The sequence below is a fragment of the Pleurodeles waltl genome, chromosome 1_1 (genome assembly GCF_031143425.1).
Source record: "Pleurodeles waltl isolate 20211129_DDA chromosome 1_1, aPleWal1.hap1.20221129, whole genome shotgun sequence".
Taxonomy (NCBI): domain Eukaryota; kingdom Metazoa; phylum Chordata; class Amphibia; order Caudata; family Salamandridae; genus Pleurodeles; species Pleurodeles waltl.
This window is the reverse complement of record NC_090436.1, coordinates 854,673,494-854,696,522: the sequence shown is the minus strand read 5'-3', so window position 1 is coordinate 854,696,522 and position 23,029 is coordinate 854,673,494.

The window sequence follows — 23,029 nt, the reverse complement described above, 5'->3', positions numbered from 1 at the left end:
TTCTGTATTTAGCCCCTTGGAGCTGGTGATCCCCGGGGCATATTATTTATACATATATGAGTGTTTACATATATGCGTGTATATATATATGTGTGTGTATATTCACTGAAAAAACAAAGGTTACAGGAACGTTATAGTTAGGTTCACATTTTACACACACAAAACCATAGAAATTCAGCAGTTATAGTTATACTTATTTGAGAAGTTACACTTATACTTATGTTAAGAAACTATAACTCGTGACCTAAAGTTACTTTATGGTATGAGTTATAGTTTCTTCAGTTAAGTATATGTGGGAAACTGTCACTTTGTTGCAGTACCCCCTTACACTTTTTGCCTGGCTTCTGGATGCAACTTGGACTGTAGTGCACTGGGATCCTGCTAACCAGGTTCCTAGCGCCAGTGTTCTTTCCCTAAAACATTGTAAAGGTAATTGGATACACCTTTATGAACCACTATATGTCCCTTGTAAAAGTTATTTAGGTACCCAGGGCATGGGGTACTAAGGGTAAATCCTTGAGGGCAGCAGCACTGATTGTGCCACCATCTAGGGCCATGCATCTGGATGCGCCCAGCACTGCCATAGCAGGCTTAGGGCCTGATTCTAACTTTGGAGGACGGTGTTAAACCGTCCCAAAAGTGGCGGATATACCACCTACCGTATTACGAGTTCCATAGGATATAATGGACTCGTAATACGGTAGGTGGTATATCCGCCACTTTTGGGACGGTTTAACACCGTCCTCCAAAGTTAGAATCAGGCCCTTAGGCCCTCATTCTGACCTTGGCGGGCGGCGGAGGCCGCCCGCCAAAGTCCCGCCGTCAGGTTACCGTTCCGCGGTCGAAAGACCGCGGCGGTAATTCTGACTTTCCCGCGGGGCTGGCGGGCGGTCGCCTTCAGACCGCCCGCCAGCCCAGCGGGAAAGAGGCTTCTACGATGAAGCCGGCTCGGAATCGAGCCGGCGGAGTGGAAGCTGTGCGACGGGTGCAGTTGCACCCGTCGCGTATTTCACTGTCTGCGCAGCAGACAGTGAAATACATGTAGGGGCCCTCTTACGGGGGCCCCTGCAATGCCTATGCCAGTGGCATGGGCACTGCAGGGGCCCCCAGGGGCCCCGCGACCCCCCCTACCGCCATCCGGATCCCGGCGGTCGGACCGCCGGGATCTGGATGGCGGTAGGGGGGTCGGAATCCCCGCGGCGGTGCAGCAAGCTGCGCCGCCGTGGAGGATTCAATGGGGCGGCGGTACACTGGCGGGAGCCCGCCAGTGGTGCCGGTCCGACCGCGGCTTTACCGCCGCGGTCGGAATCCCCATTGGAGCACCGCCGGCCTGTCGGCGGTGCTCCCGCGGTCCTCCGCCCTGGCGGTCAAAGACCGCCAGGGTCAGAATGACCGCCTTAGTGTCTTGGTGCAATCCTAAAATGCAAACTCGACATGGCACACTACCTATGTGCCCTGTCCACCACACACTGCATACACTATGGATAATGTACCCCTCTGGCAGACCTTCCAGCCCTAAGGCAAGGTGCACCATATTATATGTGAGGGCATAGCTGCATGAGCAATATGCCCCCACTGTGTCATTGCCAAACCTGGGAAATAGTCAGTGAATAGAGCAGCCATTTTAGTATATGTGCTGGACACTGGTCAACACGAGTTTCCCAGCTACATGATGGCTACCCTGAACCCTGGTTTGTTTGGTATCAAACAACTCAGAATGATAAATCCAAACTGGTACCAGTGTTAGCTTTTTTATAAAATGTATCACCGGATCACCTTAGAGGTGCCCCCTGCAAACACTGACTACTCTGGCATGGTTGCTGACTGGTTCTATCCAGCCTGCCACCTCCAGACATCCTATCTACAAACCTTGGGGAAGAGCCCTGTCTCTCTGGTTTGTAACCCATTGGACACTACCAGGTTCCCCTTAAAACATCCACTAAATTCAGTATTTAGTGGACATCCCTAGACCAAGAAATCTGATTTGAAGGACACAAAGAAGACCAGCACAAAGAAGATCCAAGGCAAGAGTACTGTGGATCTGCTGCACAAATAAAATGCACCAAACCATGCCTGCTGCACCCAGGACCTGATAATTGCGGCTAAGGAGCTGCAGGACAACTGGACTGACCTCAAGAAACTGGCAGCAGCCTGAACCGGGAGCCGCCTGAACTCCTCCAGCTGGCACAGTGTGCCCATAGACGACCTCGACCAACCTGCAAAAGGAACTTGGTAACTCAACTGTATGATTTTACACGTATTTTTAAAGGTGACTTTCCATTTATTCCTATATGGCATATTTACACACAGAAAGACTATTTTGTTTAAACTTCACAAATTCATATCTCCAAAAGTACTTAACCAATTTTGCTAATCTTGGTCTTAAAAAAATGTATATAACAATCTGAAGTATGTTCATAAATTGGTCTTGAATTATTCCTTCGAATGTGTGAGTTCCTTTGCACTTCTCCAAGATTAACCTAACTGCTCGACCAAGCTACCATAAAAATTAGAGCACTAGGTGATCTTGTTTTTTCCTCTGTAAACCAACGTGTGGTTGCCTGGACCCCCTGCACAGTGTGTCTAGCTTTGCACATTACATAGAGGGTCAGCTTCTTACATTATAACTGTAACTGCTCAGGTAAGTATACCTATAACTACTGAATTTCTATGGTTTTGTGTGAGTCAGATGTGAGCCTAACTTTAATGTCCACATAACCTTTGTTTCTTTTCTGTGAATTTCTATGTTTTTCTTTAATGTAAAGTAATATTTAATTCTCATACGTTAATCATACCGCAGACACACATGGCCTTCAGCCGTGTGCAGTGGGGGCTGGCCGCGTGGCCTGCTGCCAACCTCCCATATGAAGCCAACCTAACGGTGAGCATTGCTTTTGGCCATGGGCGGTGATGTTTTGGTGTGTGAGTGGGTGTTTTATTCCTTAGCCTACAGATATACAGATCCTCCGTGGAGTTACACTGGGGGCCATGCTTAGCACAGCAGTGGATCTGCGGATCAGCTAATAAAAGAAATATATGAGTATTCTTTTGCCCATAAGGAGTCCTTCAGAGACCCCTATATGTGTCCTATGGGGTCAGGGTACCTCTATCCTGACCCCATATGTGAGTTTTTATTAATGTTTCCTCCACGGGACCTAGCCGAGAAACAAAATGGCAGCTGCAGCTTTTCTTTCAGGTTGAGGGCAGTGAATCAGGGACTTGCTTTTGGGTTAACATCTGCAAATACCCCGCACATTGGTCCACAGAGAATTCGTGTCCCTAGATATATGATTTACTTTTTCCTTCATTAACTCCAAACTACTAAAAAGATTTGCACCGAATAACAAAAAGCACTCTTTCTAGACCGATCTAGCTTTCTGCCAAATTTGGTGTAATGCCGTTCAGCAGTCAAATACTGTGAACGGCAAGAGTGGGATTAACGTAACTTAATTTAATATTACTTACTGTTAAAATAAAAAAATCATAGAATTTCAATTAAAACAAACAATAGTTAAATGGAGATTGTAATTAGGATATTCAATTTAAACAAGCTTATAGATTCACTGAAAAAATACTACAGTTAAAGGAACGTCATAGTTTGTTTCAGAATTTATCCACAAAAAACATAGAAATTCAGCTGTTAAAGTTAGAGTTATTTCAAGGAAATGTTAACGCATATGTATTAATTAGAAATTAATAATGAATGCTTATGTAATGAAATGAGTAGAAAAATGAATATTGCAGAAAATAATGTGCACATTTGAAATTGTGACCACGAGGTGTGGCCGCCAATGTTAACAAAGATATTTAAAGAAGACTCACATATATATGTGTAAATGATGAAAATGTAATAAAAATAATATAGAAATGTGACATATTGAAAGATATATCTATGTTTTAATAATTACGCGCCTTAACTTAGCATTTGTCTGGGCCTAGTCTTACCAGGCCTCATTGCAGAAGCTGTGTTTTTAATGCTAAAATGTAAAACCGTTGGTGAAGCTGAACTAACCGTGAACTGCTCATTGTTTAACAAAATCTGCTTAGCAAGGAGTCTTCATGTGAACCGACGGACAGGAAATGGTAGAGTTAGAAATGCAACAACTGTTGTGTAAGTCGAACGAGGTATACTTTCCCAGGACTTGAACAATGAAGACACTGACTGGAGAAGAAGATGCAACATTTTCGATACCTGACGAGCCGGATGATGAGGATATCGCAAGATGAACCAATCAACAGTCTGAGAACCATGAAATACTAGAATCTATAGAATTGGTGTGTTTTATCCATTGGCTATGTTAATAACGCATGATTAATTGACCAATTAGGAATTAGGGGACAGTCTGGGTGACTTTGATATAACACTGTGACAGAGGAAAAAGACTTCACATGAGTAGGGAGAGGGGAGCAGACTTAATCGAAATTGCAGCGTTGACTCTAAATTCTGTCATTGGGCTCGACTCTCTGACTGAGAGCCTGATGGGATGCTAATCGACTGATGACCTGAGAATGAAGGCTGACTCTGTTGCTGACACATACCGAGGATAGGTAGATATGACAATGTTACTGTATAGCATTACTTTTCTTTTCTAGGGTACCAACTGCGCTGTCTATATAGCATTTCTGAGTTAGATGTTTTTCTTCAAATCTGCGTTCTAAATTGTTTTCGCATGACGCCCCACATGCTAATGCTGATCTGGTTTAGTCAGGGTTACTCCACTTGACGGTACTTGACATGACGTTTGACAATTGATTGACAGATAAACTCATGCCACTAACTAGGTTATTGGAATTTATCTTTTTGTTGATTTGTGCAAATGCTATAGAATGTATCTTAATGCAAGTTTTGATTTGATTATGTTCATGGCACCTTCTGATTGACTAATTGTGGTTTATTAAATTGAATAAAGTTTGAATTAACCTCATGACTTAGTATTGTAACCAAAGGGCAATAAAACTACTAAATGTATATGTGAGGTGTGGTTATTCATGACTGAAAGGTCATGGTGTGTCTGTCATTTGGTGGTTTTTGATTAATTTGTTAATGCTTTGACTAATGTATTGATGCTGCGCATGCTGCACATGATTATTATGTACTCTTTTCACAGTGTGGCTAGGATACTCCATAAGAATCAAAAGGTTCATCAACCTATACACGTCACCTTGTAAGTTTACCTATTGAGGACCGAAGCGCTAACATAACTATAACTCGTGCCCCAAGGTAAGTATAATTTGCACCCGCACTATGCATAGCTAATTATACTACATATTACATAATTGATGACATCTTCTATGGCATCATTGGTATTATCACTGCAACATTTGCAAAAAAAGTATTGCTGCATGGCTGGGGCACACGTTATAGTTACCTTGGAGCACAGGTTATAGTTACTTTAAATAACTCTATCACAACTGAATTTGTATTGTTTTGTGCGTGTAAATTAGAACCTAACAATAACATCCCTCTAACCTTTGTTTCTTTAGTGAAAAAAATAATAATAAAAAAAAAATATATATATATTTATATATATAAAATCCCCATGCAGTTTTCCATAGACTTCTTTAGTCAAGGCTACACCAAAAACTGCTGAACGTAATTATACCATATTCAAAAGGAAGCTAGATCTTAGTCCACAAATTGAGCTTTTTGTGATTTGGTGTAAATCCATTCAGTATTCTTTGAGAAATTAAGAGTAAAAAATGAGTGTATATCTGGACAGTTGGGTTTACAATAGTCCTGCAAGAGGGCAGAGAGGGAAAATTAAAAAATGGAGCCCTGTAAATGGTCGAGAGACCAGTTTTCCAGTAAGAAATCATGCTCCCGCGGGAGCATGAAGCTCCTGCGAGTCCTGCAAGAGCTCTGATTGCCTGGCTGTTGGAAAGTGGGTCATTAGTTCTGTGGCCTGCACGAGTAATGGGTCCACAAGCAACCACCAATGGGAACCAAACACCCCATTGTAGTGCCTGACTCTCATAGGGTAGCAATGCAGAGCAGTCCAAGGCTCACTCAAGGGAGGTAGTGTGGGCTAGTAATCCCCATTCACAAGCACGCAAGCATGGCACTCAATAAATGATTGTCTAGTCTCTGCTTTTTCTTTTGAAAGAGTAAAAGTACATTTATTACACACACACACTACTTAATACTATGCAACAATTTATAAATATACACAAATTGATAGAACTACCCTTGGATGACATTGTGTAATCTCTCATACCTCCCCCTAGGGGAAATATAATCCAACCACCCACATGGCAAAACAATCCCTAGTATCCCAATGCAACATTTTCCTATGACGTAGAGTGAACGCACCAAAGTCATATAAATAAGTGTATTTACTGTACAAGTGAGTGGATATCAGTCTCATTACACAAATCAACATTCCCAGAAACACCTAGAGACATGTTTAAATACTTTAAACAATCAAGATTACTTTTGGATTACTTTCTGATTAGACTGGGGTAACATCATACACTTGATTATTTTGGTGTAATCACACAAGCCAAGAACAAAAGCTTCAATCTGCTGGTACTTTACATTTGCTTGTAACCCATGGGGGGGTTATATTTCATTTGTCCCACCCAACCTAGGGTGGGGGACATAAACTTGGCGTTGGGGGGACGCTGCACTGTTCCTGCAGCTCCCCCTGACAATGGACACTTGGTTGGTGGTGACCCCATCTTCCTGGGACCACCACACCCTAAGCAGTGTGTCCTGGAGGATTTGGGCCAGCAGAGCCTTATGGGAAAGATGCATATTTAATGAACGGCTCTCCAGGTGTGCTGAGGAGAGCCTCAATAAATTTCCTCCCTCGGATTCCTCTTCATGCATTTACGCTGCGTTTCCTGTGGGGATTGCAGCACGAGGAGCCCACCCCTTGCTGCCCTTATCGGCGGGGGGTGTCCGGTCCCACCCAGACATCCCTGTCATGTGAGTGGTGTTGGGGGAGCGGCTCAGGGAGCTCACCCCATGTGCTGCTGAGGGAGCAGGCTTGGTCTTTGGTATCTGCCCACTCCTGTGGGCAGACACGTGCTGTTGGGTGGCCAGATGGGCTGCCTGTGGGGAGTGCGACGGCACTCCCCCCTCCTCTCCTGCTGCATTGGGGCCCAGTGATGGGGTCTGGGGCCACTTTGGTAGGATTCACAGGGGTGCAACGACATCCCCCCAACTGGTTCTTCTGGTGGGTCCCTGGGATGGGGTCTGGGGCCCCAGGACAATCTTCACGGGGAGCGCGACAGCACTCCCCAGCTTCGTCTTCGGCTGCCGGCTCTCCCTCAGCCGGCGGCATTCTTCGCGGGGACGCAATGGCGTCCCCTGAATTTTCTTCCCGGCAGGGCCCTGGGATGGGGTCCAGGGCCCCCCTTTCCACTAATTTCATGGGGAGCGCGATGGCACTCCCTGTCTTCCTCTTCTGTGGGGGCCCTTGATTGGGTCAGGGGCCCTCTGCTTGTCTTCACGGGGTTGCAACAGCGGCCCCCAGCTTTACTTCGGTCAGGGGGCAGCTGCCCGGGCCCTAACCCAACACGGGGGCATCGACCAGAGCAGCAGTGGAGCCCCACGTGCTTTGCCGCTCGCTCAGCAGGAGGTCAAAGGTCACATACCTTCTCCTTTAGCTATCTCCGGCCCCCAAGGGTCGATTTGGATGGTTCTGGTGTCGTTTCACTCCTGGTGATGAGCCTTTGCCACTAGAGCACTCTCCTTACGCCTCCTGGCCTGGAAGGCTCCCAGATGATAGAGGGCCAGTCCCACTGACTACCTGTGCCAGCCTTTCCTCTGGGTGCCCTCCTTTCTTTCTTGGCAGTGCATTCTCCTTGCATCAGCCCAGTCTTTCCCCCAACTAGTCCTCAGAGGGAGTAAGGGGGCCAGCTTACCTGGCCCTGTCCTGCGCTTTGCTGGGCCTGAAGTTCTTCAGGGGCAAAGTCCCTACCCCCAGGGGCAGTCACGGGGTTCTTCTCTCCAGTCGCCCATGATGCCCGTCTGCAGGCTCAGTGTCCAGCAGTGAAGCTCAGCCAAGAGAGAGAGCTCTCCCCTGTGCAGGACCTTTTAAGTGGGGGCGGAAGTGTCCAGCAGACCTGCACCTCTGACCAATTCAGACGTGCCACATCACTTCCTTGCCCCTGTTCCCTTCTTCCTGCACAGTCTTCTGGGATAGTTTCAAAAAATGGTGTCGTCCAGGAGCGTGAAACTCAGCCCCTCCTTCCTAACATTCCTTTCAGGGCTTCTCCGCCCATTTCCTGGCAGGGGCTGACAGATGGCTGATTGATGCAATGCCCTGCTCAGGCAACTGGATAGAGCTGTAATTGACCCTAATCCTGAGCTGAGCCGGAGAAAGATGACATTCCTTGATGGTCCATAAGGGGTACCGCTATGCTTTTTTTTTTTTTTTTTTTTTTGTCCTCATTCAGCCCCGCTTAGAATCTCTCTTCATTCCAGTAACCTCTTCGCCCTTTTACCTAAGAAGAGAGAGTCGAGTCAGGGGTACACCTTTGTTTCACTTGGTCCGCCTAGACAGACCTGCCAAGACTTCATACGGTGCTTAATCATTGGACTAAGGCAAAGAAAAAAAAACTCCAATCTACAATTCCAGATAAATCCCCTTCAGTGAGAATTTTAACAAGAACAATTTTCAAGAAGACAAAATTCGACGATGCTCTGCCCATTTTAATAATGGTGCCCACATTTCTACACTTTTCTTTGGGCCCTGCACATTTAGGTCCAGATTCGCCACACGAAGAACAGCATTCAACCAGTCTGTGAAGCTCGGCGGGTGCTCCTTCAGCCATTTTTTGCAGATTTCATTCCGTCCCAGCACAGTTACATAAAACAAAAGTGCACGACTATTTTTATTCACTGTTTTCCATATCCCCTCATCCTGGGGCTGCCCAAAGATAATTAGTGGGAGTGATGTGTTGATTTTCCAGCCCAACATACTCGACAAAGCCCTAAAAACCTCCTCCCAAAACAGCCGTATCAAAGGGCAGTCCCAGAACATATGTATATCCGTTGCTCCTAACCCACCACATTTCAAGCACTTAGGGGGTCATTCTGACCCTGGCGGCCGGTGGCCGCCAGGGCCACCGACCACGGGAGCACCGCCAACAGCCTGGCGGTGCCCCTTAGGGCATTCTGACCGCGGCGCTTTGGCCGCGGTCAGTGCAGGAAAACCGGCGGTCTCCCGCCGGTTTTCCGCTGCCCGTCAGAATCCTCCAAGGCGGCGCAGCTTGCTGCACCGCCTTGGGGATTCTGACACCCCCTACCGCCATCCTGTTCCTGGCGGTTCGCCCGCCAGGAACAGGATGGCGGTAGGGGGTGTCGCGGGGCCCCTGGGGGTCCCTGCAGTGCCCATGCCAATGGCATGGGCACTGCAGGGGCCCCCGTAAGAGGGCCCCGCTTGTATTTCACTGTCTGCATAGCAGACAGTGAAATACGCGACGGGTGCAGTAGCACCCGTCGCACCTTCCCACTCCGCCGGCTCGATTACGAGCCGGCTTCATGGTGGGAAGGTCGTTTTCCCCTGGGCTGGCGGGCGGCCTTTTGAAGGCCGCCCGCCAGCCCAGGGGAAAACTCAAAATACCCGCCGCGGTCTTCCGACCGCGGTACGGTATTTTGGCGGCTCCCGCCGGGCGCGCGGTGACCGTGCCCGGCGGGAGTCAGAATGACCCCCTTAATCTCTTCCCCCTTCTTAAATTTGGAAAGTTTTGCTGGAGATATATATGCTCTATGTAAAGTGTAAAGATGTTTTTTTCTTAGTGGGGCCGGCTTTACTACTTCATATAAAGTCATGCACGACTTCCTCCACCACAACCCGATCTTATCACCTACCATCACCTTGCCCCATAACTTGCTTGGTAGGTCGAAGTTCTCGTCCAGAGTTTCTAATATTTCCCAATACCAAGCTGCCACCTTTTTCCCCCAAGCCGAAACTGTCAGGTCTAAAAAAGAGTCCTCCAAAACATTTACCACCCCTAATCCCTCCTTAGTTACTTTTTCCCACTGTCTTATCTGTAAATATTTTAACCTGGACAGAGAACCATCCGTTATTCTTACCAATTCATCCCAGGAAAGTAGAGTCCCTTCTCGCGTAATCTCCCCCCACCTTTCCACACCTGCCTTTTTAAGTGGTAATACAAGAATATCCTGGAAGCATACTGGGGTGCCCGGGGAATCCCAGATAGGGGCCTGATAACTATAATAGTGTACACCCAACTGCCACCTCAACTGGTACCAGCTCCTTGCTATCCCTTGCAGCACTTTTAGTTTAACTTTTTTGAAAAATTTCGGGTCACCAAATTTAAATAAAAAAGACTGTGAGCCCCCTTTTTCCGATGACACCATAGCTTTATACATTCTGCCCACTGTAGAGTCGTCTGGGGATCTAAACAGCATACTTGAATTCTTAAACAAAAAAGCCCACGCATAATATGTAAAATCAGGAAGAGTTAGTCCTCCCTTTTCCCTTCTTCTACGCAGCTTTTTCCATGATATCCTCGGCCCCTTTGAGTTCCAAAGGAAACTACTTATTGCTTGCTGCATTTTATCTAAGTGGGCCTTATGCATTGCCAAAGGAATAGCTGAAAACAGAAAATTCCATTTGGGCAAAATAAACATCTTAATTAGATTTGTCCTCCCGATGATCGTCAAAGGGAGACATGCCCATTTTTGTAGCATACTTTTACACTCGACTAATAGCCTTCGAGTATTCTTCTCTGCTAAGTCCTTCAGATTTTGGGTCACTAAAATACCAAGGTACCGTATTTCCTGCTTATTTGTTGATAGCCCTCCTACCATATTCCACTTCATAATTACTGTTTTCCCCGCATTGATCCGGTACCCTGATATCCTTCCGAATTGTTCAGCCAAATCTTTAACTGTATTAAAAGCGAGGGTCAGGTTATTAGTATATATTAGTACATCGTCTGCATATAAAGACATTTTCTTTTCCCAACCATTGCAGCGGAAGGATGGGATAAGAGGGTTTTGTCTGATTTTTCGAGCAAGTGGCTCAATATATAGATTAAACAATACTGGGGACAAGGGGCAACCCTGCCTTGTACCCCTTGAAATGGAAATAGGGCCCGTAAGTTTACCATTCACCAAAATCTTAGCATAAGGGGAAGTATAAATCTGATTGATTATACCACAAAACTTTGAACCTAAATTGGCCCGCCTCAAAACAGATTTCAAAAACTTCCAATTAACTTGATCGAAAGCCTTCATTGCATCCAACATCATAACCGCCAAGGGTGAGCCAAACGTTGTGGCCATGTCTATTGCCCCGATCAGTTCGAAAGTTGATTCATACAAATATCTACCTTGTGAAAACCCTTTCTGATCAGGGTGCACTAAAGTATTCACTGTCTTACTTAGCCTATCCGCTAAAAGCTTAGCTAACAGTTTATAATCGCTGTTCAACAAAGATATAGGCCTGTATGAGGCACACTTCGCTGGGTTTTTACCCTGTTTCAAAATTAGGAAGATCACTGCTTCATTCCATGAAAGAGGAATGTCGTTGCCAAACTCCAGGATCCCTCCAAACAATTCTGTCAACACTGGGTTAACTAAATCCTCTAGTACCTTGTAAACTTCCACTGGGATACCATCCGGGCCTGGCGCTTTTCCCGATTTACTACTAGTCAGGATTCTCCTAATTTCATCGGCTGTTATTGGGGCGTTCAATACTTCGTTCTCCTGCCGCGATAAACCAGGGAATGCATCAGCCCCTAACCAATCTGTTATCATACCTTCATCCACCTCCAACTTCTCGGAATACAGTTGCGAGAAGAAATTCCGAAAAGCCGATTCTATTACCGCCCCTTCTATTGTTTTTTCACCTGAGTGCTCCGCTTCAACCTCCTTAATATAATTCCTGACACGGTCCGCTTTGCCTTTCCAGGCTAACAACTTCCCGGCATTTTCCCCGTACTCGAAATGGGCCAACTTGCTTGCTTCCCATTTGCTTTGAATTCTTCCCTGTAGTACCTTTTCCATCTGACTTCTCAGCCTCTCCCAGCTGGACCTCACCGTTGCCGTCTCCCCTGCCTCGATTATTTTAGCTTTACATTTTCGCATTTCCTGCTCCAATACATAAATCTCTTCCTTAGACCGTTTATGTTTCTGGATGGAATAACTCCTTAATTCCCCGCGAATGACTACTTTATATTTGTCCCATACTACCGATAGAGGGGCGGAGCCCATATTTACGCTAAAAAAGAATTCAGCTTCCTTATGCAAGTTTAACAACACCTCTTGATCTAGTAGCAGAGTTCGATCAATCGTCCACCGACCACTAGAACTTGTCTGACGGAAGCACAAATTTAACTGCACCGCAGAATGATCTGATAAATGCGAAGGCAGATACGCAATATTCTCCACCTCCTCTCTCAAACGCATGTCCAATAAAAAATAAGCAATTCGCGAAGCGTGTCTGTAATTCTTATTAAAGAAAGAGAAATCCCTACTATTCCCCGCCCTCTGCCTCCAAATGTCGCATAGACCCAATTCCTTCATCATCGTCCTTAAATACTGTTGGGACTTAGGAGTACCTCGTGATTTAGAGTTATACCTGTCTAACTCATTATCTAGTACTACGTTGAAATCACCCATCAAAATAACCGGATCTGAAAATTCCAAAAGCTGAGAGAAAAGCTGCTTTAAGGGTTCTATATCGTCGTGATTGGGCCCATAGTATCCTGCTAATATCAAATTCCGACCTCCAAATTGCGTTTTTACTATTACCCATCGCCCTGCTAAATCTGATTTAGACTCCAAAATTGCTACACCGCCCTGCTGTACATGTTTAACTAAAATTACCACTCCTTTATTATGATAGCTGTGTTCTGTGCATGTGAATGCTCGCACCCATCTTAATTTTTGTATTAAATTAGTATACTCCGCCTTGGTAAGATGTGTTTCCTGCAAAACTAAAATTTGTGCCATAGAGTCCTTCAAATACTGTAATATTCGTTCCCTTCTTCCTCGCACCCTTAAGCCATTGACATTCCATGACAAAATTTGTAGTGGCATATTCAGCACCCTCTGACCTCCCCCCCTACTAGCCATCTATCAATCTTAAATAGTAACAAATAGTTGTGCTGAACGAGGCTCTACTTTTTACTTTGTCCCCCCTTCCCCCCCAACCCCCCCACTCCGCCCCCCTCCCTACTACCCTCTCGCCTACCCCCACCCATAGAGAACCCCCCCCAACTAAGGACCATACTGATCCAAATTTTAGAGCGCCCCCAGGTTCCCAGGAGAGTTTTGCCATTGTACATTACACGCAGTCTTATTCAGTAGCCTGCTCACTTTTAACCATAGCCAATAATTCATCTGCCTCGCTAATGTCTCTAATGTTGTACATTTTGTTGTTATACATGACTCTAAGGAAAGCTGGGAATTTCAACTGGGCCGAAACCCCCATGGATCTAAAAATCTCCAAGCGTTTCCCCAGCTCCCACTGCCTATCCATAGTCGCCCTGGATAGGTCAGACCTGACCTCGAACACAATATCCTTCGCTCTCAAAGACTTCAATTTCAATGCTCTGGATAAAATCTTTTCTTTCATCTGGTAGGACAGAAAGTTTATTAAAATTTTCCGAGGTCTACTGCTATTTGTGCGTGGCTTAAAGGGGTCACAGTGGATTCTTTGAATATCCTTCCCAATATCATCCTCGGTTTCCTCTAGATCCACTGCTGATTTGATTAAAGACACTACAAAGGTTTTAAGATCGCCTCCTTCCGCACCTTCCGGTACCTTCAACAATTTTAGATTATTCCTTCTTGAATAGTTTTCCATCTGCTCCATCCTGTTTTTTAGAGCCAGTTCGCTCCTCCTCAAGGTCTCAATCTCGACCTTGTGCTGTATCAGCTCCTCCTTCAAACCCCCCATAGCTTCCTCCAGGGCCTTTGTTCTTACCATTACGCCATCAATTTTTTTTTCCAGATTAGCACACACCTATCTTATCTCCCCTTGATTTACCTCAGAGTTCGCAAAACCCTTTTTAACATCCTCAGAAATAGACAAAATTAAAGCCTCCAATGAAGTACTCAATAAAGGGGGGGTCCCCGAGGTGGCCTGAACGGGCTCCGGCACTACTGCCCTAGATACGTGATCTTGAACTTCTGCCAGGCTATTGTTTGGAGTCTGAACTAACACCAGGGCCGTCTGTTCTTCTCCTAGCCCTGGCGGGGAGGTCCTTGCCCCCTCCCTGCCCTCACCCAGAATACTTTCCGCCTGCCTAGTGGTATCTTCCATTGCAGCTCTAACCTGCCCGGGGATAAGCGTACCTACCTCCGGTCTCACTTTAAAGAAGGACCTTAAAGAGGGTGTCAGTCTATCTCTGCCTTCAAGTTTACTCTCTCCCGCTTTCCACCCCACAGTCCTACCTCCTTCCCCCGGTTTCAGTCTCAAGGTTTTTTTTTTTTTAACAGATCCTTCTTTCTCCTCTATAATAGGAACCAAACTGTCCTGGGACAACTGAGCCGTCCCCTCCACTATTGTTAAGGGGGGCGGGGGAGCAAGAAAAACGCCCCCCTCCCCACTCTGCCTCACCGTCTTGCTTCTTGTGCCAGTCTCCGAGTTCTCCTTGGGCTGCTCACTCGGCCGCCGCTTCTCAAACGCGGCTCCAGCCGCTCTGATATTGCAGCTGCCGCTATTCCCCCAAAGGGGAATTCGCGCTACGTTTTTTCGGGTCCTGCGCAGCTCCAGCGCGGCCCGATACCAACAGACAGCCCCCGCTGCCCTCCGAGTTTCCTTCGGTATTGTGAAGTATGGCGCGCACATCCGCGCACATCCGTGTGCCTCCACTCGCTCCGCCGCTCGACTGCCGCGTCCTGCCACGCCCCCGGGAACCAGAACGGGAGGCGCTCTAGCGCGGTACGCGACCTGCGTAGCCCGCCATGTTCTCCTCAGCCTCACTCTGCCGTACCGCTATGCTTTTGTAACCTACTGCATCATTCTTTTCACACAGGCTACAGTGTACATTGGTGCAACTCTAGTCTTGTGGGCCGTAGGGGGTCTGAGTTATGCCCTAGACCAGTCTTTCCTATTGACATTGAATGGAGAGTCCCTACAGTGAAAAGACAGTAAGCACACTGATGTTGACATATACTGGAGTGCCCTATGGTAAAAATACAGTAAACACACTGACTATCCCTCCTCTGTGTACACCCATCTCATGAGGCCTACTCCAGGTCACCAACCACTCTGCATAGTCCCTTTTGCACCAGGCTTACCTAAGTGCAGTTCTTGGGCTGCGCACACCAGTAATCCTCCCCACGCAGCACTTACATTGGTGCACATGCGTGTGCACACATGATCATGTGTAACCCGCCCGGGGCCTCCTACTCTTGCTGTGCCACAGCAGCCTTTCCTTAGCACAGTGGCACCAGCGGTAAACACATGCATTCCATTTTACCATGAGTTTACTGTGCGAGGGTCCCCGTCTAGGAGGCTCCCTCACAGTAAAAGGTAAAAAACCAGGTGGTCACAAGGCAAAAAATCATGGCGGACCTCATGGTCAGAACCGTCCTCTCACACTGGCTGTTGAAGGTTTAAAAATAAAATAGCCACCATTACTGTTTACTGTGAAAAATTGCAGGTGTTATGAAAATTAAGTATAAAAGCTGTATAGTGGGCAGGAGAAAGGCACCGTGAGCCCCAAAATTTGAAGAAGAGGTCTCTAAGGCATAACCAATGTGATGAAAACAAATGTATAATGCTATTAAAAAATGTTTACTTTCTTGCAGGATCAGGAATCGTAAAAAGCAATAGGTGAGCTATCAATACACCCTACTTGGAAAATACATATTGCGCCCCTCATCATTGAGAGGTGGTGTGAAAGACATATATACTGTAAAAAATAGAATGTTAATTCTTTTTTACAAAATGTTAGAATCTCATGAGACTGTTGCGGGATTGTGAAAAATAGGAAGGAGTAGGTGTTCTTTGAATACATACTGGTATACACACTGTGGGAAGGAGAGTTAGTGTAGATGGTGTTTATCAGAGTCTACTATTTAAACCCACTGGCTGGGGAAGATTTCTGAGTAGAGAGGTAAGACTCTTCTCATACCCTACTAGGTACAGTCATCATATACTAGAGGGATATCAATGGAGAGGCCAGTTCCTCCACACATCCTTCTACATACACCTGTCATCCGAGAGAGAGTTCATAGTTGAGTGGCCAGTCCCCCCATGTACACTACTACAATTACCAGTTATTCGAGAGAGAAGACTGAAAGGTGAGGCCAGTCCCTCCCTTCACCCTACTATACACTTCCATCTTTCAGGAGAGGGATCTCAGCAGATGGGTCAGTCTCTCCCCATACTCTGTTGCACACACCCATAATCTAAGAGAGAGATCAGAACAAAGAGGCCAGTCTCTCCCCACACCTTACTATACACACCTATCATCTAAGAGAGAGGTCTCAGCGAAGAGGCCAGTCTCTCCTCACACTCTACTATGCATACTTGTCATCCAAGAGGGAGTTCTCAATGGACAGTCCAGCCCCTCCAGACATCCTACTATGCATACTGGTCATTTGAGAGAGAGATCCAAGCAGAAAGGCCTGTCCCTTTATATACTCAACTACTCACACCTTTTCTCCAGGAGAGAGGACTGAAAGGAGAGGCAAGTCTGTCCCCACCCAAACATGTACACCTGTCAACCAGGAGAGTGGTCTCAATGGAGAGGCCAGTCCCTCTATATACGCTCCTAAACACACTCATCATCCGAGTCAGGGGTCTCCATGGAGAAGCCAGTCCCTCCTCATATTGTACTATGCACACCCATCACCCAAGAGCGAGGTCTGACCAACAAGTAGAGTGGTCTTTGGGAGGAGGCCACTCTCTCCCCACACCCTATTACACACAGTTACCATTCAAGAGAGAGGTTTCAGTAGAGAGATCAGACCCTCAACCACACCCTACTATGTAGACTTGTCTTCCAAGAAAGAGATCTTAGCAGAGAGACTAGTGCCTCCCCACACACTACTATAGATGCTTATCTCTTTGTGGAAGGGTGTTCCTTGAGAGGTCCTTCTTCTACCCTACTATATACCTTTACACCTGACACCCTGGTCAAAGCTGTCAGCAGAGAAGACAGTCCCTGTACACTTCTTAGTATGCACACCGTTCATCTGAGAAAGAGGTCTCAGTGGAAAGCTCAGTCACTCCACACATTCTACTGCGCACAGCTGAAATCTTAGAGAGAAATCTCAGCAGAAAAGCCAGCCCCTCCATATACTCTACTACAATCCCCTGTTATCCAGGAGAGAGGACAGAAAGGAATGGTGTTGAAAATGGCCTTCTCTCGAGGTTCACCCCCAAACCTTTTGCCTTTTCCCTAAATTTTTTGCTGAATTTGTTTTTGTTGGCCTTTTTGTTGGCCTTAGGACTCTGAGTACTTTGCCACTGCCGCCCAGTGCTAAAGTGCATGTGCTCTCTCCCATAAAACATGGTTTGCTAAGTACATTTACAATGGCATTCATAATTTACTTAAAAGGCCTTAGCAAAGTGCACTACAGGTGCCTAGGGTCTGTAAAATAAATGCTACTAGTGGGACACTACCACGTCAACTTGGCATTTAAAACTTCTTGCCAAGCCTTACACTCCTCTTTTATTACATTTAGGTCACCCCAGGGTAGGCCCTAAGAAGCACATCAAGTATGGTGCTATATAATTAAAAGGTAGGACATATACTTTTAATTTTTACTTGCCCTGGTATTGAAAAACTCCCAAATTCGTTTTTTACTACCATTAGGCCTACCCCTCTCATAGGTTAACATTGGGAAATCCTTATTACATTTAATAAGCTGTAATTTCGAACCAAGAAGGAGTAGATATGTCATGTTTAGCACCTATGAAGTTGTAATAATAAACCATTTTTAATGGTAAAGACAGATTTATTGTTACAATTGTGAAAATGCCACTTTTAGAAAGTAGGCGTTTTCTTGCTATTAGCCCGTGTGCTTGTAGCCTGTCTCCAATACATGTCTGGGCTGGGTGACAGCTGGACTTTGTGCATTCCCTCTTGATAGCCACTCAAAAAGGGAACTTAGGTGTGATTGATGGGCCATCGACATTCTGATGGGCCATCCTGGGAAGGATGTGACGGAGGAGCTGACAAACCTGAACGGGCAGTGTTCTGCTTCAACACAAAGGGCTGCATACCCCCCTATACAGAGTGTGGAGCCAGGGCAGGAAGAGATCCTTCTTTGAAGTTACCCTCACTTCAAACGCAGAACTTCTTATAAGTACTGGACCTCTGACGCTATCAACTCAGTACACTGCTGGACCTGTGGATACACTGCCAAGAAGAAGGACTGTTGTGGTGTTGAAAGGACTGTCACTCTGCTGGACTCCTGCTCTGTTGTGCTGACCTGCTGCTCTCATTGCCTGGTAGTGAGAAAGACTGGGCCTGAATCTCTCAGAGCCAGAACCAAAGTAACTCCAATGGCTTTCTGGCTTGCCCCTTGTTCTTTTAAAGTCTCAGCAACAACAACTTCTTCTATTAATCCTTTAACACCTGGACTTTGCTTGCTGCAAGTCTTGCCCCGCCAAGTGGTACCAAATCCAGTCCTCGGCCCTTGGAAGTGGGTATAAAGTGTTGCAACTGCTAGAACCTGATCATCGACTCTGTTGTGCCAATCAGAAGCGGTGCATCTCCATTGACGCCAATGCATCTCTGCTTCTGCGAGGATTGAGGACACCGCATTGGTGTCAATGCTGGCTCATCACTGCTGCTTTGAGAATCTGGAGCAGCACATTGCTGACTGCATGATGCATCACCTCCATTCCCAACACATCTTTGACTTTGTGCGGCTCGGAGCACATACATCTGCGAAATAAACACCAACGTATTGCCCCCTATGTTCCTCTCATCTTGTCCTCGATATCGGTGCAACTCCAAACCTAGGTACTGTTTTTAGCAGGCCAAGGCTGGTCCCTGTGTTTGACCCCTGCTCCATCGCAGGCAGCATGACTTTTCAGGTTTGACCCAGTCTAGCATGACCAGATAGCCCTGGCTGGTGCTTTATGCTTTTAAGTACTATCACTAAGTTTATTATTTAAAAAATCATATCTCAACTTCTACTTATTGAATTTTTGTTGGTTTGGTCTTGTTTTGTTAATTAAATTAAGCTATATTTTTCTAACCAGGAGTGGTGTCTTTTTATATGATGTTTCCACTGTTTTACTCTTTGAAGTGTTGCACAGTTACTTCACATATTGCGTCTTAAGTTAAGCCTGAATGCTCTGTGCCAAGCTGCTAGGGGGTGAGCAGAGGTTAATTTAGGGCATGTTGGTAACTTACCCTGACTAGGGTCGTGGTTCCTGCTTAAACAGGGTGCATGCCAATGCAAGCCAGAAACCCAATTTCTAATAAGAGACTAATTCCTCACCACACCCTATTATGAGAAGGGTCTCATTGGAGAGGCCAGTCCCTCCACACACATTATTATGCACAGCCTTCATCCAAAACAGAAGTCTCCCTCCCTGTACAGTATTCTACTATGTACCCCATCATCCAAGAGAGAGGTCTGATCACAGAGTCGCGTCTCTCCCCACACCCTACTAGCTACACCTGTTATCTAAGAGAGAGGTCTCAGTGAAGAGGTTAGTCTCTCCCCACATCCTTCTATGCACACTTGTCATACAAGACAGAGGCCTCAGCAGAGAAGACAGTCCCTCCAGACATCTTACTATGCACACCTGTCATCTTAGATAGAGGTCTCAGTGGAGAGGCCAATTACTTTCCATAGCCTAATATGCACACCAGTCATTCAAGAGAGAGGTCTCAGTGAATAGACCAGTCTCTCCCCACACCCTACTATTCACACTTGTCATTCAAGAGAAAGGTCTCAGCAGAGAGGCCAGTCCGTCCAGACATTCTACTACTCACATCTGTCATCTTAGAGAGAGGTCTTAGCGGAGGGGCCAGTCCCTCCATATACCCTACTATGCACTCTTGTTATCTAGGAGAGAGGACTGAAAGGAAAAGACAGTCCTTTCTTATGACACACTATGCACACCCATCATCCAAGAGAGAGGTCTTAGTGGAAAGTACAGTCCCTACACACACACTATTACACACACCTGTCATCAGAGACACAGGTCTCTATGGAGAGGCCAGTCCCTCCCCATAGCATAATATACACAGCTTAGAGAGAGCTCTCAAATTAGGTGCCAGTCTCACCCACACCCTACTACAAGCACCTGTCATCTAAGAGGTGTGTCTCAGTTGTGAGGCAATTCCTTCCCATATACTACTATTTCACTGCAACTCTGTTGTGATCCTGTGAGTGACTCACAAAAGTAGTGTGCAAGCTTCAGGGAGTGAAACTTACTGCATGAGGCTTGTTTGATCCTGCCATGCCTCTTGTGAGACTTGCATGGAAAATTATTGAGCCTGCCACAATGTGTTTTGCAATCCCGCCAGAGTCTCACATCGGATGGGGAGAAGTAGAAAAAAAGGGTCATGTTATATTAAGGTCAACCAATAGTTAACATTGTTATTACATGGTTGAAGGAATGCTGTGATTGGCTGCGGAACCAAAGGTTAAAGTAATGTTATAGTTATGTGTTATATCTGTTTTTGTTTAAAAAATAACCCTGTAAATTCACTGAAACAAACCAAAGGTTAAAGTAACATTATAGTTAGATGTTATAAAAAGATCTATTTTTGTTTTGGAAAAAAACTTAGAAATTCACTAAAAAAGACCAAAGGTTAGAGTAATGTTATAATTAGGTAAATTTGTCTGTGACAACATTCATGTTTTCATCTAAAAAAACACAGAAATTCACCATTTATAGTTGGCAGCGCTAACTATAACTTGGCCCCTGTCCAGCACTGCTTACGACCTCACACATGACATCACTAGTGTCGTTCTATGACATAATTTATGACATTACCAATGACATCTTAAATGACATCATTGATGCCATCTCTTATGACATCACTGATGATGACATCTTCCAAAGCTTCTTTTGTACACATTGCGTTTTAAACGGGTGTAGCATTAGAGCTCTGAAAGTTAGTACAAAATGGCTAAAAATAATATGAAGGGTATTCGCTGCTATCATACATACATCCCCTGTAGGTTAAGCAAGCTTGCGGCATGTGCAACATGGACTCTATATCACACACTTCATGAGTAGCTGAGTTCATGCTGACTATGAACCACAGATAAATGGGAAACAGATCCTGCACACAGCATTCAATCTGCACAAAAATGTTAAGTGAAAACCTAGTTCTTCCAGATACTAAAGCTCTGTTACCTATCAAATGCCCTACTGTAGACAGTTGAAAAGTGTGTACTGTTAATAGTGTTTACTCTATGGAGAGAGTTTACTCTGTACCAGTTTGTTTGCACACAGTGGAACTGTCATAAGAAATACACCACAGAGTATTAAATGGTATATACTAAGAACAATGTACACTTTAAGCAAAATCTGTCCAAAGAGTTACTATTCACTTAAAATACCCGATGTCAGAAGGTGATAAAGTTCATATTACCTGCAGCCTTCATATTGTGGTGAAAACCTAACAGATAGCACATTTTCTGAAGCAAAACAAGCACATGTGCATAGGTTAGTAACTGTTGCACACATTCTTCTATATTATGTAGAAATTCTCATGGTGAGAAAATTCTGCCTAATATATCAAGCATGCTTACAATACTTAGTATATAGTACTTAGAATCTTTGCAATGATGGAAACATTTTCTGCAGTCCTGAAAGACGTCTGCAGAATATAATGAACGCAAGTCAACTGTCACCTGCACACAGAGTTACTCTTCAAAACAAAGATTTGTAAAGTGTTCAATGCCTGAACACACCTATGATGCAGTAGTAGCACATGGTTTTGTAAACACTTATACCGTTTAGCTGGACACAGGCTGTACACAATTAGGAAGTAAAGTAATATGGTAGTTACCTGCCACTATGTAAACTATAAAACAAACTAGCACACTCATTGGATAATGTCATCAGTGATGTCATTAATGATGTTGTTTGAGATGTTATCAGTGATGTCATAAATTATGTCATAGAACATGTCATGACGGATGTCATATGTGAGGTCATAAGCAGTGCGTGGTTGGGGTACAATTTATAGTTAGTGCTGCTAACTGTAACTGCTGTATTTCTGTGGCTTTTTTAAATTCCAAATGTTAATGTTGTCACTGAGAAATTCACCTAAATATAACATTACTTTTTATAACACCTAACTGTAATGTTTACCTTTGATTTTTCAATGATGTTCTACGGTTTTTTAATACATGAATTATTTTTTGTGTGCATTCACAGTAGAATAAATTAATAATATATCATGTGTGCTGACATTATTTTGAAAGGGAATGGCTTTTGTATTGTAACATAACAGGAAAATGAACACAGTTAGCAAATTGTTACTACAAATTGAGGTTGAGTATAAAAAAGAGTTGTACAACAATATTTCAGTTGAGATTGTTCATCACCTCAGTTCTTCTAACTATCATATTGAGGGATCTTCCGAGCAAGTTCATTAATATTTTAATAATATACTTTTCATAGGCTTTGTGTGTATTTTTACATTAAAGTTGTAATTATAATTCAGAAACAGAGTGATCAGTTTTTCCAATAATATATAGTATTAGTTTTCACAACGTAACTCTATTTTTAAGGTGTGTGATTACTCTAGTGAGAGGCTTGCAAGCTGCCTCCAGGAGACCTGTGAGATCATAGAGTTATACATTTCATTTTAAAACATTGTATAGAGTTCATTTTCATGTGTTCAGTTATAATGTAATGCTAATCCATAATAAAATAAGACATTTCTCTCAAATGATGGGTGTGCATAGTGGTGGGGGGGTGGACTGGCATCTCTTTTGAGACCTCTCTCTCAGATGATCAGTGTGCATAGTAATGAGTTGGGAGGGACAAGCCTCTCCTTTCACACCTGTCTCAAATCATGGATGTATGTAGTAGGCTGTGTTCATCGACTGCCCTCTTCTTTAAAACCTCTCTATCAGATGAGGCGTGCGTGTAGTTGGGAG